Source organism: Hippoglossus stenolepis, chromosome 15, assembly GCF_022539355.2.
Source record: "Hippoglossus stenolepis isolate QCI-W04-F060 chromosome 15, HSTE1.2, whole genome shotgun sequence".
Taxonomy (NCBI): Eukaryota; Metazoa; Chordata; class Actinopteri; order Pleuronectiformes; family Pleuronectidae; genus Hippoglossus; species Hippoglossus stenolepis.
This window is the reverse complement of record NC_061497.1, coordinates 17268537-17282828: the sequence shown is the minus strand read 5'-3', so window position 1 is coordinate 17282828 and position 14292 is coordinate 17268537. Positions and strand designations below refer to the sequence as shown.

The following is a 14292-nucleotide window of genomic DNA, read 5'->3' as shown; positions in this document are numbered from 1 at the left end:
TCTAGAAAAGTGAATCAAATGTCAAATTAAACTAGGACGAGCAGATGATCAGAGAAACCAAAAAGGGGGTCAACAGCTCTGCTTTATTATGGAGCCAGACTGTGCTTATGTAATTAATACAGTTTTGAAGTTGATTTTATATTTCTCTGGTGATGCAGGGACGACGACTACCTTCAGTTAACAACCTAGCTGAAGCATTTTTAGCCAGATGAATGTGTTGTATCTTCGGGTGACACAACATGTGTTCCCATTTCTTCCCATTATACTGACAGAAAATATAAAAGCCTTTAAAACTTCATGCTGTGTTGTTTCTCTCAATTCCCTTACAGTGGATAATTGAGTAATTCTCAGGGCACAGTGGGCATTCGTGAGTTTTTCAAAAGACCTTCGTTTCATCCCCGTGCTGCTCTTGTGGCTCTGTGGACATCATTAGGCCGACTGAAGGATGCCAGGCTGTGTTTGGGTGTGTGTTTATTAGCAGAGGTATTACTGGAGTGGTACTGGAAGGCAAAGAGTGAAGGAGGTGGCAGCAAAACTTTGAAATAATGCAACAGTATCACAAGGGATTTGATTCGACGTGTTGGGGTCCAACGGTCCCTGATTAATACCCAGTTATCAGTCTTCTGACATTGTGCTGCGTGACCTGTGCTGAGTAGCTTCATCCGAGATACAGTAAGTGATGTTCATATCTCATTTAGCAGCAACAGGATAGATGAGCAGGCTCTACTCATTAACATGGTGTCTCACAATGGAGGCAGTGTGTATGAATATGAACATTCCAATACAGTGTGAATTACACTATACGATAAAAAGTTACTGACTTGAAAATACTTGTGTTTCATATCCACTCTGATGTTTATAAGCAGTTATGCTGATGATATTCTATTTTTACTCAGTCTTTATATTTAGATGGTGCGGTTTGAAATCTGTCAGTGATGAACAACTTTCAAAATTGACTTTATTTTGAGTCTGGAAGCTGATTCTTGACCTTAGAAACTTAGTTCTCTTTGAGTCTATTATTTTTGTCACAATTTAAAATGAATATTTTCACATTCTTGACTGTTACCCATATTTGATGCCACATTCGTTCAAATACAGTTTATGAAAGGTATATTTTTCTATCTTCAAGTTCCATTATCCTGTCCCGCTAAAGTCCATAAATGTTGGCAAGCTGGTATTTGTGTCAGAGAGCAAGAGTTCAGACTGACAAAATCCCTATTTATTGATATTCTAGCAAAATTAGAAGCAAAATAAGTGCAGTAAATTATTGCACTGCTGTTTCTTCATGTTCTGTGGCCACTGAGTGATTCTTTTGTTGAATCTTTAAGACAAGGATACCGTTGTTATTTTGGCGAAATCAGAATTCCCTTTGCCCTGCAAGAAATAAACAGTCCAAGGTGAAAAGTCAAGTTATTGCAGCAAAGTGTCTCAACTCTATTCGTTGAAGCAGTTGGCTCCATTCGCTGCGGTGAAGTCTTTATCGCCCCGTGCCAGTACTTCTGCTGCTGGCTGGGTCAGTCTTCATGTTGCCGGCTGGGAGCTGGTAGGGGCAGCAGTGCCGAACAGTTGGGGTTACCACCAGTCTGTTTGAAGTCTCCTCCCAGGCGTTTTCCTCTAGCTTTTTTGGTTTCTTGGAGTGAAAAATTCCCATTTCCATCTCCAGCATTCTGGAGGCGAACGCTGTGGTTGGGGATTAAACATTTAAAAAAACCTTTTCACCTAATAACTGATCTTTAAGAGAAGCATTAAGTTTCAACATCTTGCAGTCCAAAGTGTACTATTTAAAAATACCTCATAAAAACATGGCACACAAAGTCAGACAGTGTCACAGACTTGTCTTTCAAATCTCTTCCCATTCCCGGCATGTTTCTCTCATTTCTCACCTTTCCACCAATATGCTTCAGTTGTAAGTATAATACCTGACAAGTTGTATTTCCCCTGAGAGGTTCTCAGCCTCTGCATAATCCATTAAAATCTTGGAAACATATCCATTTACACCACAACACTTGTGTAGCACACTTGATATACAGACCGAGCTCTTCCAGTGCATTAACTGCACCTTAATTTTTTTCACTAGGTTCCCTGAACCACATCTCTGCTCATTAGCAGCTCTGGCTAAACTACATCAGCAGTTACATTTCCTAAAGACCTCTCAGGTCCCCAGACTGCCATTACCTGCCTATGTGCAGCATCCCTGTAACTCCTGCACAATATATAGCAGTACACAATTACTTGATTTTCTTTATTGCTTTCCTTTTCAAAAAGATTAGGACATAAAATAAGAAACGCCGGCTGTTACCTGGCTTTATGTTGAGCCATATTATCCACAGTGTGCAGCAAACAACTCCAAACACGTCCCACATCCTCCAGTGTTATGAATTACTGAACCTATTCTGTGCAGTTGACATTTCTAGCAGTACAATAACAAAGTATTTTTAAAAATGACAGTTATTGATTTACTTATAAAACCGTGTTTGTTATTTTGACTATTTACTTTGCTCTTCTTTAGATTTCATGAAATAAAGTCAGTCTACTCTAACATTTATTCTGTTGGCACATTGCTAACCAAAGATTTTTGCTGATCTGGTGTCCAGTTTTAAGTATAGTTTGCTTTGTTAATACATGACCAAGAATTTTTACGCAACTAAAATGTGTGATAAAGTCTTTCCCTGTATATTTATTTAAATAATCCTCTAATTTTGTGATCCATCGACTGCAATTTTGTAAACGCTTAAATCAAAGTTGGTCCAAAGTCCATTGTGGACACGAAAATAGCCTTTTTTCTTCATTTCTGTAGCCCTCAGTTTCCTCTCCATCCTACATCCCGCGCCTCTTCATCTCCCCTTCTCTTCTTCTTTGCGCCCCTGTCCTTCCTGACCTGGTGGGATTTGCTCCTCTTGGATTGGTCCAGAACCAGATGGTGCTCAGAGGCTTAAAGGTTCTGACTGGCACTGTTTCCGACTTGTGCTTATCGGGCTGTGTGCTGCCTCACTCGCCACTGAAAACATCCGGGCCACTGGTTCATTTCTGTTTATGCAGAGCGCACACTGACCTTTGGGATCCCAGCCTTCCAGTCTGCTGCACAGGAGACAAGCTGCCTGCCCCTGGTGCTTGATGTTGCAAAGCGCTTGATACTTGATAAAACCTTGATACCGTGTGTGTGTGTGTGTGTGTGTGTGTGTGTGTGTGTGTGTGTGTGTGTGTGTGTGTGTGTGTGTGTGTGTGTGTGTGTGTGTGTGTGTGTGTGTGTGTGTGTTGGGGGGGTGGTCCATGCGTGCTCATGTGATGTGCACACACTGAAAATCCAGTAAGAAAACTGACACATGGTGCAGAAAATTCCATGTCAAGCAAAATCGTGTGACATTTTGGGTACGAAGTGGACACACACACACAAAAAAATCATTAGCAGATGATACCTCTCGCTCTTTCACACACAGATGCACACACTCAGCCCCCAAAAGAAGTAAGCAAACCACTGAAATGGGCAATTTAATATCATGCTCTGCAACTCTGAACAGTATCTCCTCTTATCTGACTCGTCATGTGGACAGCTGTGGGTGTTCAGGCTGCATGTGCTCCTGAAGAGGTGCGCGATAAGGAGAGCAGAGAGGGTTGCAAAAAAAAAAAAAAGCTAAAAAACAGAAAACGTGACAGAGATACTAAAACCAATATGGTGTCTTCTCCGGGAAGACAACGACCGTGGCAAAACCGGACTGGAAAAATAGGATTACATTTTCCAACTCACACATTTGAAAAGAAATGGAACCCAGAGGCTTCTTTTGACAGAACTTAGATAACAAGATGACTTAAAAAAATGTAACATCCACATGCACAACCTTCATTTGGGAAGTCCAAGAGTTTCCTCTTCTTTCGCCAAGAATGTACACATCTAAACAATTAAAGACTTATTAGGTGTTGTATGACTGCAGTGGACGTGATTTAAAATCGTTGCTATTATGAAAGCATTTTATGAAAGATTTCCATCCTTAAATGGTACAGAGCATTTTGCCCAATGTCAACGGTGGATGAATGAACTTTTTACCAATCAGTATCCAAAAGCTCCAGGTTCATTTGGTAGTCACTGCATTGTAACCTGATAAACATTTAGCCATTTCCAGATTTTGAGGCCCTGTCGTTTTCGGTGTTTCTTTGTCGAAATGTAACTGTAAAGGTCCTAAATACAGATCTAATTCAATATCAATGATAATGAACTTTCGTTTTCGAGGGTCATGAGTTGGGTCTCAACACAGGTTTGTTGTTTTAATTACGGCACTTTGAAAAGAGAGTAGAGACGATAGGATCACCTGCAATGATGTCAAAACTAAATGATTTAAAGCACTGCTATAAAATAAAAAATACAGCAAAACATATTTACCTACCTGTTATTTCTATTTAAGGTTTTATTCAGCCTTTCTGAGACGGCTCAGAAACTGCACAGCATTCAGTGCTTTAAACCTTTCTTTAAACTATCCTCGAAAACCAACAGGTAAACTCCACCTCACTTAATTCTATTCCTGAACATTAGATTGCACTTTGGACACTTGGCTGTGCATCAGTCCACTCACCCTACAGAGTTTTAAATAAATCCAGGGTAAGCCAGTAGGTGACACTGTTCTCTGTGAAGATCTTTGACTTTGTAATGTGACTTTCATTGTGTTTTTTTTTTTATTAAAACACCCCATGGATAGAAAAGCAGCAGCAGAGCAGCCTGCTGAGAGGGAGAAAAACAAAGCGGGTGTTCTCCTGTGCCACTAACTGTCTCTTATCGGGATTGATTTCTGTTCTAGAAATGTAACTCTTTGTCAAGGACAGTGGCATCTCCATGACTCTAGAAATAATGTTTACGTCTCTATGTGCATATGTGTGTGAGTGTGGACGTCCACTTTTGCCTATGCAGCAGTAACCCAGATTTAATTTCGTCCTGGTTTGCTCAGGTGCACAGAGCTGCTGTATTATCCATGTTCATGCATCAGAGCTGACGAGAGCTACACTTCTCCTCTGATTGGAAGCAGAGCATGAGTTAAAATGTCCTTCAGATATAGGACACAACACAGTGGTGGACAGGCTGTCAGGTGACTGTGTGTGTGTGTGTGTGTGTGTGTGTGTGTGTGTTTACATGCTTGGACATAACACGGTCTCAGCTTATAATAGTTAAGGGAAAATTCAGTTTGTGTGTGTGTGCTTGTGTGTGCATGCATGTGTGTGTAGCCAGTACAGTGAGTACAAAATTGTATGAACAAATGTTTTAAATGTCTATTTTCATGATATTGTAAGGACTAATCTGTGTGTTTGTATGTAGGAATTTGAATTAATAGGTAGGTCGCTGACAGTGTGTTTTTACATCTTTGTGAGGACCATCTAAGTGAGGACATGCTTGTCAAGTAAGGGCCTTGTTTCTCCAAATGGCTGTTTGAGGGATGAGATTTGGGTTTAAGATTAAAGTATAAATCTGGTCTTATTCTGTTTGATTTTATTTATTTGGAAGTCAAAGAATCCAAAGAAAGTCCAGATTTTTTGTCAGCCACAGATGAAGACGCTATAAAAACTGTTCATGGCTACATACTCTCATAAGGAAAATGTGAAATTACTTCCTTTGTAGACGTAGTTTGTAGTCGTTGTAGTTTTATGAGTTCAATATTTCATAATGGTAATTTGTCTGGTACATATATACAATACACAAGGATACACGTCATAAAGAAACACATTCTGTAGAATGGGGTAAACACGGGCAGAGGAGGTACTAAGAAAATGTGTAATGATAGAAGCAATACAACCACACAAACAGATGGATAAATACAGTAGATAAATGCAAACACAAAAATATAAATGCATGAAGATTACAAGACATTTCGGAGATGACGACATATAACCATTGTGTGGAAAACAGGACCCAGTGTTCTTCAGACAACCAACATCCCGCAGTACAGGAGGTCACTTGGCCTATGAGGACATCATCCAGCTGAAGGGACGTGACATGTCCTCAGAAGGTTGGCCAAATTTCAGAAAATTAGACGTTAGAGCCACTTAGGGAGTGTTTAATTTCACAAAGGGTGAAGCAACCTTCATCCAATGGGTATTAGAGGGGCAAGGCCTTCCGGTCCTTCACGCTGCTCTTCCCGCTCCATCTGCACCATCATTGAAAAGCAATTCCCCTGTCCTCAGTGTCCCAACACTCTTAAGTGTCAGACTGTTAACAGACACAGGGTTTTTTTATGTTCTCTTGACTTTCCATGTCATTCCATCAACCTTTTTTCTGTATCCCCTCTTTTCTCTTCCTCTCACAACGATGTCATCTCTCTCTCTCTCTCTCTCTCTCTCTCTCTCTCTCTCTCTCTCTCTCTCTCTCTCTCTCTCTCACACACACACTTAAGTTCCTCTGTGCTCCCCATCATGGGCAACAGTTTTCCCATTCCCCTTCCATTAGCAGCTGAAGGTCATCCTAATGGGGCCGACTGGCAGACCAATGGAATTGCAATTTAACACAAAGACAATTAGACATTGATAGGACAACCACCCCCTCCTCTGACACACACACACCCCCACCCACTCACACACTCGCATCCCACAGCAATTATTCTATTCTGCTCACAAATCCAGGCTTGATCACCATCATTTTCCCACTCTCCGTCATTCCATCTGCCATCAGCCATTCTCTCACTCCATCTGTCCTTTTCTCAGTCTCACTGACCCTTTCACTCATTAGCTTCTTACTCACAGTTGCCTACATTTAGAGAATGCCAGTGCTTGTGGCCATAGGCATGTAAGCAATAAAGACATCGCATCGCTATTATTCAATTAGGGGCAGCAAAGTCATGGTTTTGCTTTCAGACTGTTTGTCTGTATGAAATCAAGCCTATTGTATTTAGGCAGGATACCATTTTACTATTTAAAAAAAACAAGTAACAACAAAGCAGTTTGTTGTACCACCCATTTAAAAAACAATTGAAAATTATTGTAATATATTCTCATGCATGTTGCTCGGAATAGTCAGCAGCTCCATTGGCATTAGCGTTTCACCATCTCTTCTATTGTGTCCATGCAGGCAGGTTTGTCTTATGGTTACATGGACACTTTACCTCTGTCTCTCTGAAATGATTCCCAATAACAGGTTAAGAAAAGTTAGCAAAATCATGACGGAAATCTAGTAACATAACAACATTTTTCATTTTTTGGCTGAAATGATACAGGGTTCCCAACACGCTGTGATCTTTCTAAAACAAATCTGTCAAATGTGACATGAAAGAAGAGAGAATTCAATTCAGGTTCATTTGTATAAAGCACTAGATCACGCAGAATAATTCAACACTTTTCTTTTTTTCACTCTTTTTTTATTGTAGGCCTCAATCGGGAAAGAAAATTACACCATGAGAGCCTTGTCACAGGCTCGTTTTGATGCTGTACATACTGTACTTTGATGCTGAAAGGGAAGCCACAGAGGAGGAAAACCAGAAGATGAGGTACATGAGTAGAGTGTCTGTCTTCTGTCTTCTATCTTGCCGGCAGGTTAAACGTCCTCAGGGCATCAGTCATCTCTGAAAGGCAAAGCAGCGCGCAATCTAGTGTTTCCGGTAAATTGTACAACACTCAGATTCCACTGCCTTAATGTGTAAGGCTGGATTGCTCGATGGAGGGAGGGAGGAACTGTAAGTGTGTGTGTGTGTGTGTGTGTGTGTGTGTGTGCTTGTTCACATGCATGCACTATACACAGTCTCAGCTGATGAATAGTTAAGGAGAGTTTTATTCCATCTCATTTGAAGGCTTTACATGTCTCCCCTGGTTCCTGGTTCCTTCTTATCCAACAGCTGACAGAAAAAATAGAAACCTTCAGCGAGAAAACACTGCAGACTGACATTAAGTTTCTGTAGCTGTTTATTGGATAAAAAAGTCTGATAGTGTTTGGTCGGGTTCAATTATCTGCAGCAACGTATATATCTAGGTGAGTGTGAGAGTTTTATCTCTGTTGGAGAATTTGCATGCACTAGACATTTATATCGTAGATTCTCACGACTGATATAATTAATTGACAGGGGACGGATCCGGCGTCATCAGATTGGTATCAATTTCTCCTTCTCTACATTTAGAAAACCCAGTAGATTTAAGTGACTTATGAGAAGAGGAATGTGGAGAAAAGATATTTGAGCAAATGCACACCTCCTTCGCTTCAGTCACGCTCACACCACCAAATTCATGGAAGGGGATTGTCAAGGCAACCGAATCCACAGCTGACCAAAATAGACATATAGGCGAATCCAGAGCATCGTATACGGTGCAGAAGAAGAGATCTCTCTCTCATAGCTGAAGAAAAAATAATCTCATCAAACAAAAGAGCATCCACACAAAGACAGTATTCATATTATAGAGAGTTACAAAACTACAGTAAGCTAACAACAAGCTTTTTGAATCCAATTGATCCCAGTGTGCTAGCAAACCTTTGTCTTCAGGTCTTTGTGGCCATGAAAACCTTTTGCACGTTGTTTGGACAAATACTATGTGATTGTAGACCACCCGATGTTCGCACAGCAGGTACATGTTCACACAAAGCATTCAAAATACTAAGTGAACGTGGCAGAAGTATTCCTTATTTATTTTATTGTGTCCATGATTTAATGTTAAGCATCAAAACAGTGCATATATGCACCATTGATTGGTGATGTCCATTTATATTTTCATACAAGCTGAAAAAAAGATGACAAGACCAGTGAAGGTCACTTGAGACAGTAAAGAAATAGGATTTAACCAACATCTGCAAACCAATTGAATTTCTGGTTGAGACGCAAGACACAAACACTTTAAATGTTACTGAAACAAACACAGATCTGGGAGTTGGAGTTGTATTTTGTGGTTCCAGGCATCACTCAGTCATCACTCAGCTGCAGCTGACAGCTAACACATCTGTATAACATAACAAACAAGGTTCTGCTACATTTCTATACACTGTAGTGACCAACTCAAAAAAAGACTGGTGCTGGGCACACTTGTGATTCTGTGTGTATTCAGATCCTTGAGCTGAGTGAAATCACTGCCATACAAAAACACAAAGCCTCCCCCTGAGTGTCAACACGTAACTCCTCTGTTACGCTGGGACAAACTATTTTGGATCAATTTGAATGTCAATTTGTGATGATCCACTCCACCATGACTGTGATGACAGTCAAAGATGACTACAAGACCTTTAAACACATTTTTAAAATGAGAGTCAACAGCAAGTGACTGGATGAATGCAGAGACATTTTGACATTAGCATCCCAAATGCATACTGTTGAAGTTAAACATGAATGCAAGATTCTATCAACCGAGACTGAATATGAGTAAAATCATGCAAAGAAACATTGACGATTTGTCCTGAGTATCGTCAAAGCATCTTTTTTACATTAATAAAGGCTGCTCATCAATCCGTGTGTTCCAGTCCTCTTCTCTCTGCTTGCTGCCCTCGAACCACCTGATCCAACCCCTTTACCGCCAAACACTAACCACTCATCATGCTGCATTGCCACTGTTTTCAACATGAAAGTCATGCCAGTGTTCTTTAATTTACACTGAAAACACTTCTTGAATTTGCGTCAACTCCTCTGAGCTGATGCACGGCCCCGGGCACCGAAAATAAATAAATGCGGAAGCAGCTACGTAAGTGCTACAGTAGCTACGCATTCGCCATGCACGCCAGATAATCCAACCTGAAATGTGCAATTTGCAGCTTTGCCCTGAAGTGCTATGTGATCCGAATGCTCATGAGAAATGCCAGTTTATTTCAATGCTGAATAAAAAGTGTCTGCAAGCTTAATGCTTCAGCTTCTCCTCTCTGGCACCAACCATCGATTCTGGAAGAGTAAACACAGTGTGAAAGATGACAAAAGCTGTTTTTGTTTTTTTCGCCATGCAGGGTCATGAATATTAAATATTTGTATTGCACACTACTCTCGAATGATTAGGGGTGGAAATATAAAAAGTAAATTATGACAAGGGAGAAAAAGTCAGGAAATTAGGTTGAGAAAAGACTGCGAGGAAGACATCGTAAATATATAGTGCATATTGTATGGAAAAGAGCAGGAGGCCTTGAGGCAACATGGGTGTATTCGCTTTTTACAAGGTCACCTAAGAATATACCTGTGGCTCTTTCTTAACTGAGACTACAAAAACAACAACAACAACAACAGCAAGAAAACAACAACAATAGAAAAAAACCTTTAAGTTTGTCATTTGCATGTCTTAGAAGCTGCTTGAAGGATAAATACACCCTGAGATCACTCAACAAACCGGTCAGCGTCGAAGCTGCACGGACGCCCATGTTGTATTGGTGGTAAAGACAGTGGAACATCTAGCAAACACAAAGAACTGGGACAGTGACCAGTTAATACACAGGGCCCTGTATACACAATATACAGGGCTTTCACTGAGTTCTCCTTTTTTTAAAAAATTGATCGTAGGTGTGACTGTTGGTGTAAATGTTGTTTTTCTCTGTATGTCAGCCCCGTCCAATGACAGCTGGGATTGGAATCCTCCCCACCTGCAACCCTCAAAGGATAAAAGCGACATAGATGATGAATGGATGGATGCATTGACGGATGCATTCATGGATGGGTGTCTCAGGAGGCAGCTAAAAGCCATTTGAACTGCAGGTTTGCTTCTGAGTATTTTTGCCTCCTCATGGTCAAAAATAGTTTCTCAGGAGTTTACCGCCTCGTTTGCTTGTTTGCAAAATGACGCAGTAGTCGCCCCAATAGGTTTGTGCAGGTTTTAAGATAAAAATGCAAATGCTGCCCAGCCCATCTCATCCATCTCATTACCACTCAAGCTTATGCTTTTAAAAGTTTAAGCTCGTAATTTAAGCTTGCTGCTTCTCCACGCTCAGTAACTTGATAAGCCCCTGAATGTGCACCCACCATGCTTTGAGAGCCCTGAATAATTATTTCGCAGAGAGTTCAGCGAAAGCGTGGAGCTCCAGCACGATGCTGAATCATGCCGAATCACACAGAGCAAATATGGTCAGTAATTTCCTGTGGAAACTTTAATTTCACAGGTGAGGGACATTGCAAACAACACTCCACAGAAGAGGAGAATGGATTCTCTGACTTGTAGGACAAACATTTGAATGCAAAATAGATTGGGGAATTTTTCAAGAAAATCTCTATTTAAACATATTTTATTTGAATTTTTCATTTTGTAATTGAAAGTGGGCTTGGAGCGAGCACACCTTAAAATAAACCAATGTGGGAGCTTGACATTCTTCCATCCCAGAGGTACACCCACATTATGCAGGGTGCTTGACCTCAGAATGATACTTTAGTTATGCAGATAATATCCCAGCGCTCTAAATAAGCACTGGTAATGTATGTTCAGCTTGTGCGGCACAGTCTGATTGGAGCTGGTGGAATGCATGGGGGAGCAGATGCTATGCATTTTAATTAGGCATTGCAATTGTCTCCCACATTGGCACACACATACGTAAAACCCCTACACACAGGCATATGAATTCTGTAAACACACACACATAAACATACTCCTCCTTTGGAACACACTCCTACATAGGTTAACTAATTCAGTCTCGGGATGAGGAGAATTACAAAACAACACTGAGCTAAAATAAACAAGCTCAATTAAAAGGAAAAAGGCAGAAACTCCCGACAATGAGCGTTAGCTTTGATTGACGTCTTCATTGTCAATAACTCTATTGTAATCATTCACAATCACCATTGTACACAATGAAAGTCAATACGGCAACAAAATATTCAAGACAACCTGTTATTACTGGAGGCGAGCGTGGAGTGTGATTAAAACTGTCACATCATTACAGTCACGTTCCCCCACGTTTCTGTTTGTACACAGGAAAACAAAAAATCCTTTGTGGAGTCCGGGGCTAACGATTATTTTACGACAAATATTGAGTTGCCGTGATGTTCAGAGACGAGTACTTTCCGCTCACTGTGGTTTTTGGCCATCTTGACTGGAAGCGTACCACTCCACGTGTGTGCGAATTTGTTAAAGTTCACTTGACGTAAATAAATGTGTTAGTGTGCACTTCTGAGTCGGAACAGGTGCACCAGCTGGCGCTACTGGAGAGGACCGAGTATCCTCATTACCTCCAGCTGGTGCTCCGAATGCAGCCATCCATGCTACAAGCAAATAGCCTCACAGCTTGCTTCTCCAACACTCCTACTGACATGTTCCTGTAAAGCCTTTTTCTCTCATTTCAAACCTCCGTCTTCTCTTGCTTTCTACCTCTTTTCATCTTCATTGCTTTCCTCATCGCAGGAAGCTGTGAACCATCCTCTGAGGACACTCTGAGCCTATACGTAATTCAGGGAGGCCCCATGACTGCATTGGCCCATAGGGACCAAAATCACTAAATAGGCCCCTCCATCTTTCTCATTGTCATCTCCCTTGTCGTCTTCCCTCCTTCCCTTCTTTGTCCCACTTGTCCTCACCATCCTTCTAAATGACATTTGCAGCCAGAGGAGATGATGAAAGGGTGGAATTCAAATAGGTGAAGCACTTCCTCTGTTGACATCTCGCTGACCATCCGTCCAAACACAGGTCAGGTGTGAAATAAGAACACATGCAGTACATATTGTACTGCATGTGTTTTACTGAATGTACGTGGAGATACACGCCTCCGTTCTGAATCATACAAATCGGTGCCAGTTTCTTTTCCTTTTTTTCCCCTCCCATGACAGTGACTGATAGGAGGATTCAGATAGGTTTGTGTCTAATTTAATTTGATCTAATTAAATTAAACGAAATGTGCAGAGGTTCAGAACATACTGAACCACAGGATTTGAATATCTCAGTTGTCATTAGGGAATTGTGACAAATTGCTTTAATAGCAAAGTAATCGCAACAAGCCCAGCGATTGGACGGCACAGCACAAGACCTGGTTCTTGTTTAGTGTTGTGTTCACTGGTCTCAACAATAGATATTTATAACTGTATTGATTCCTGCAGGGAGGTCTCCCTCTGGATCCCTTTTTTCCCACCTCCTCTCGTCCTTCCTCGTTACTGGAACCACAAGAGCGATGATGAAGCCATGATGCCTCATTGAGACATACCAGTCCCAGTCCCCGGGTGAATTCCTCACTATGACAACTCCTGACATTTTATCCTCATCTCTCCCCCTTCTACTCTTTCTACTCATTCCTCCATCCCAGCCCCTTATCCATGCCCCACTTTACCTGCCAACATGCAGGAAACTATTTTATGAAAGATCTTTTCATTAATTGTATAGAAATTGGCTCCATTCCTGAGTGAGGCCTGCTGGATTATTAAACTTTATCTGAGGCAAGAGGCCTGAGATTACACAAAGTTATAAAACATACAACAAAGTAAATAGGTCTGTAGTCTTAACAAATCTTAGATTGGAATAGTGAGCAAGGCTGATTGGACCAAACAAAGTTAAACAGAACATGCATCCCTGCTGATGTTTGAATGGATACAGAGCAGTGTTCATCCATTCAGCTCTGCTTTCATTGGCTGACACAGTGGGACCTGAACTGAATTGAATGAAAAAACAAAGGCACAGGTGCTTTACTTGAACCAATGCATTTTTTTCCCTCCGTATTTTATGTCAGAATAAATCTCGTGCCCTTCAGCAAAGTCTGTGAAACGTCAATCTGTTGATTTATTTTGTTTTAGTTTGGATTATAAAGCTGTTTTATTTAATTAACTGCATTTGTGCAGTAATTTAATTTGCCTCTTTGGCTGTCCAACTGTTAATTCAACTCCAATAAATCCCTTAAAAGCACAATTTGTATGCCTTGCTGCTGCTCCAGAACTCGGAATGTCAGTACTCTCTAATTTACCTTGAGCTCTATGGGGCATACAGAACTCCCGGGGCCCCTTGCACAACACCCACCCATACTTATGTGCAAATTAGATGAGAAACGTCAGGCCAAAAATAAACAAGCAAAGACAGACAAACATGCTGAGGGATGACTCTCTGGGAGGACGTCTGTCAGTATGTTAGCCTGAAAGAGATAAAGCAGAGCTGTTTGGATTTAGGCTTTGTGGCCCCTGGTGTTCATGTGAAAGCCCCAGCATGCCAACAAACATGCATATGTACAGTGCACACACACACAAAGGAATACATGTCGGATGCCTGGGGACCTTTTCTTTCTGGTAAAGGGCTTTACACCCGAGAAACATGGCCCCAACCTGCATGAGGTAACACACACTGTTAAACCACCTACGGATCGCCCAATGGGGCATTCAAGACTCCACCACTGTCCCAAATCAGTCACAGTAGAGGGCTTTAATCCAAACCATTTCCATGGGATTTTATTAAACATCAAGACAAAGAATC

The 14292-nt window shown here is 41.1% G+C and overlaps 1 long non-coding RNA gene across 1 annotated transcript in view; it reads left to right on the top strand.

Moving 5' to 3' along the window:
- Positions 1-13699, top strand: part of LOC118122677 — an 89120-nt gene extending 75421 nt beyond the window's left edge. The window contains exons 2-3 of the long non-coding RNA XR_004698494.2: positions 7338-7457; positions 12939-13699. This is a non-coding gene — a long non-coding RNA (uncharacterized LOC118122677). The remainder of the gene's footprint in view (positions 1-7337; positions 7458-12938) is intronic.
- The last annotated feature ends 593 nt before the right edge of the window (positions 13700-14292 follow it).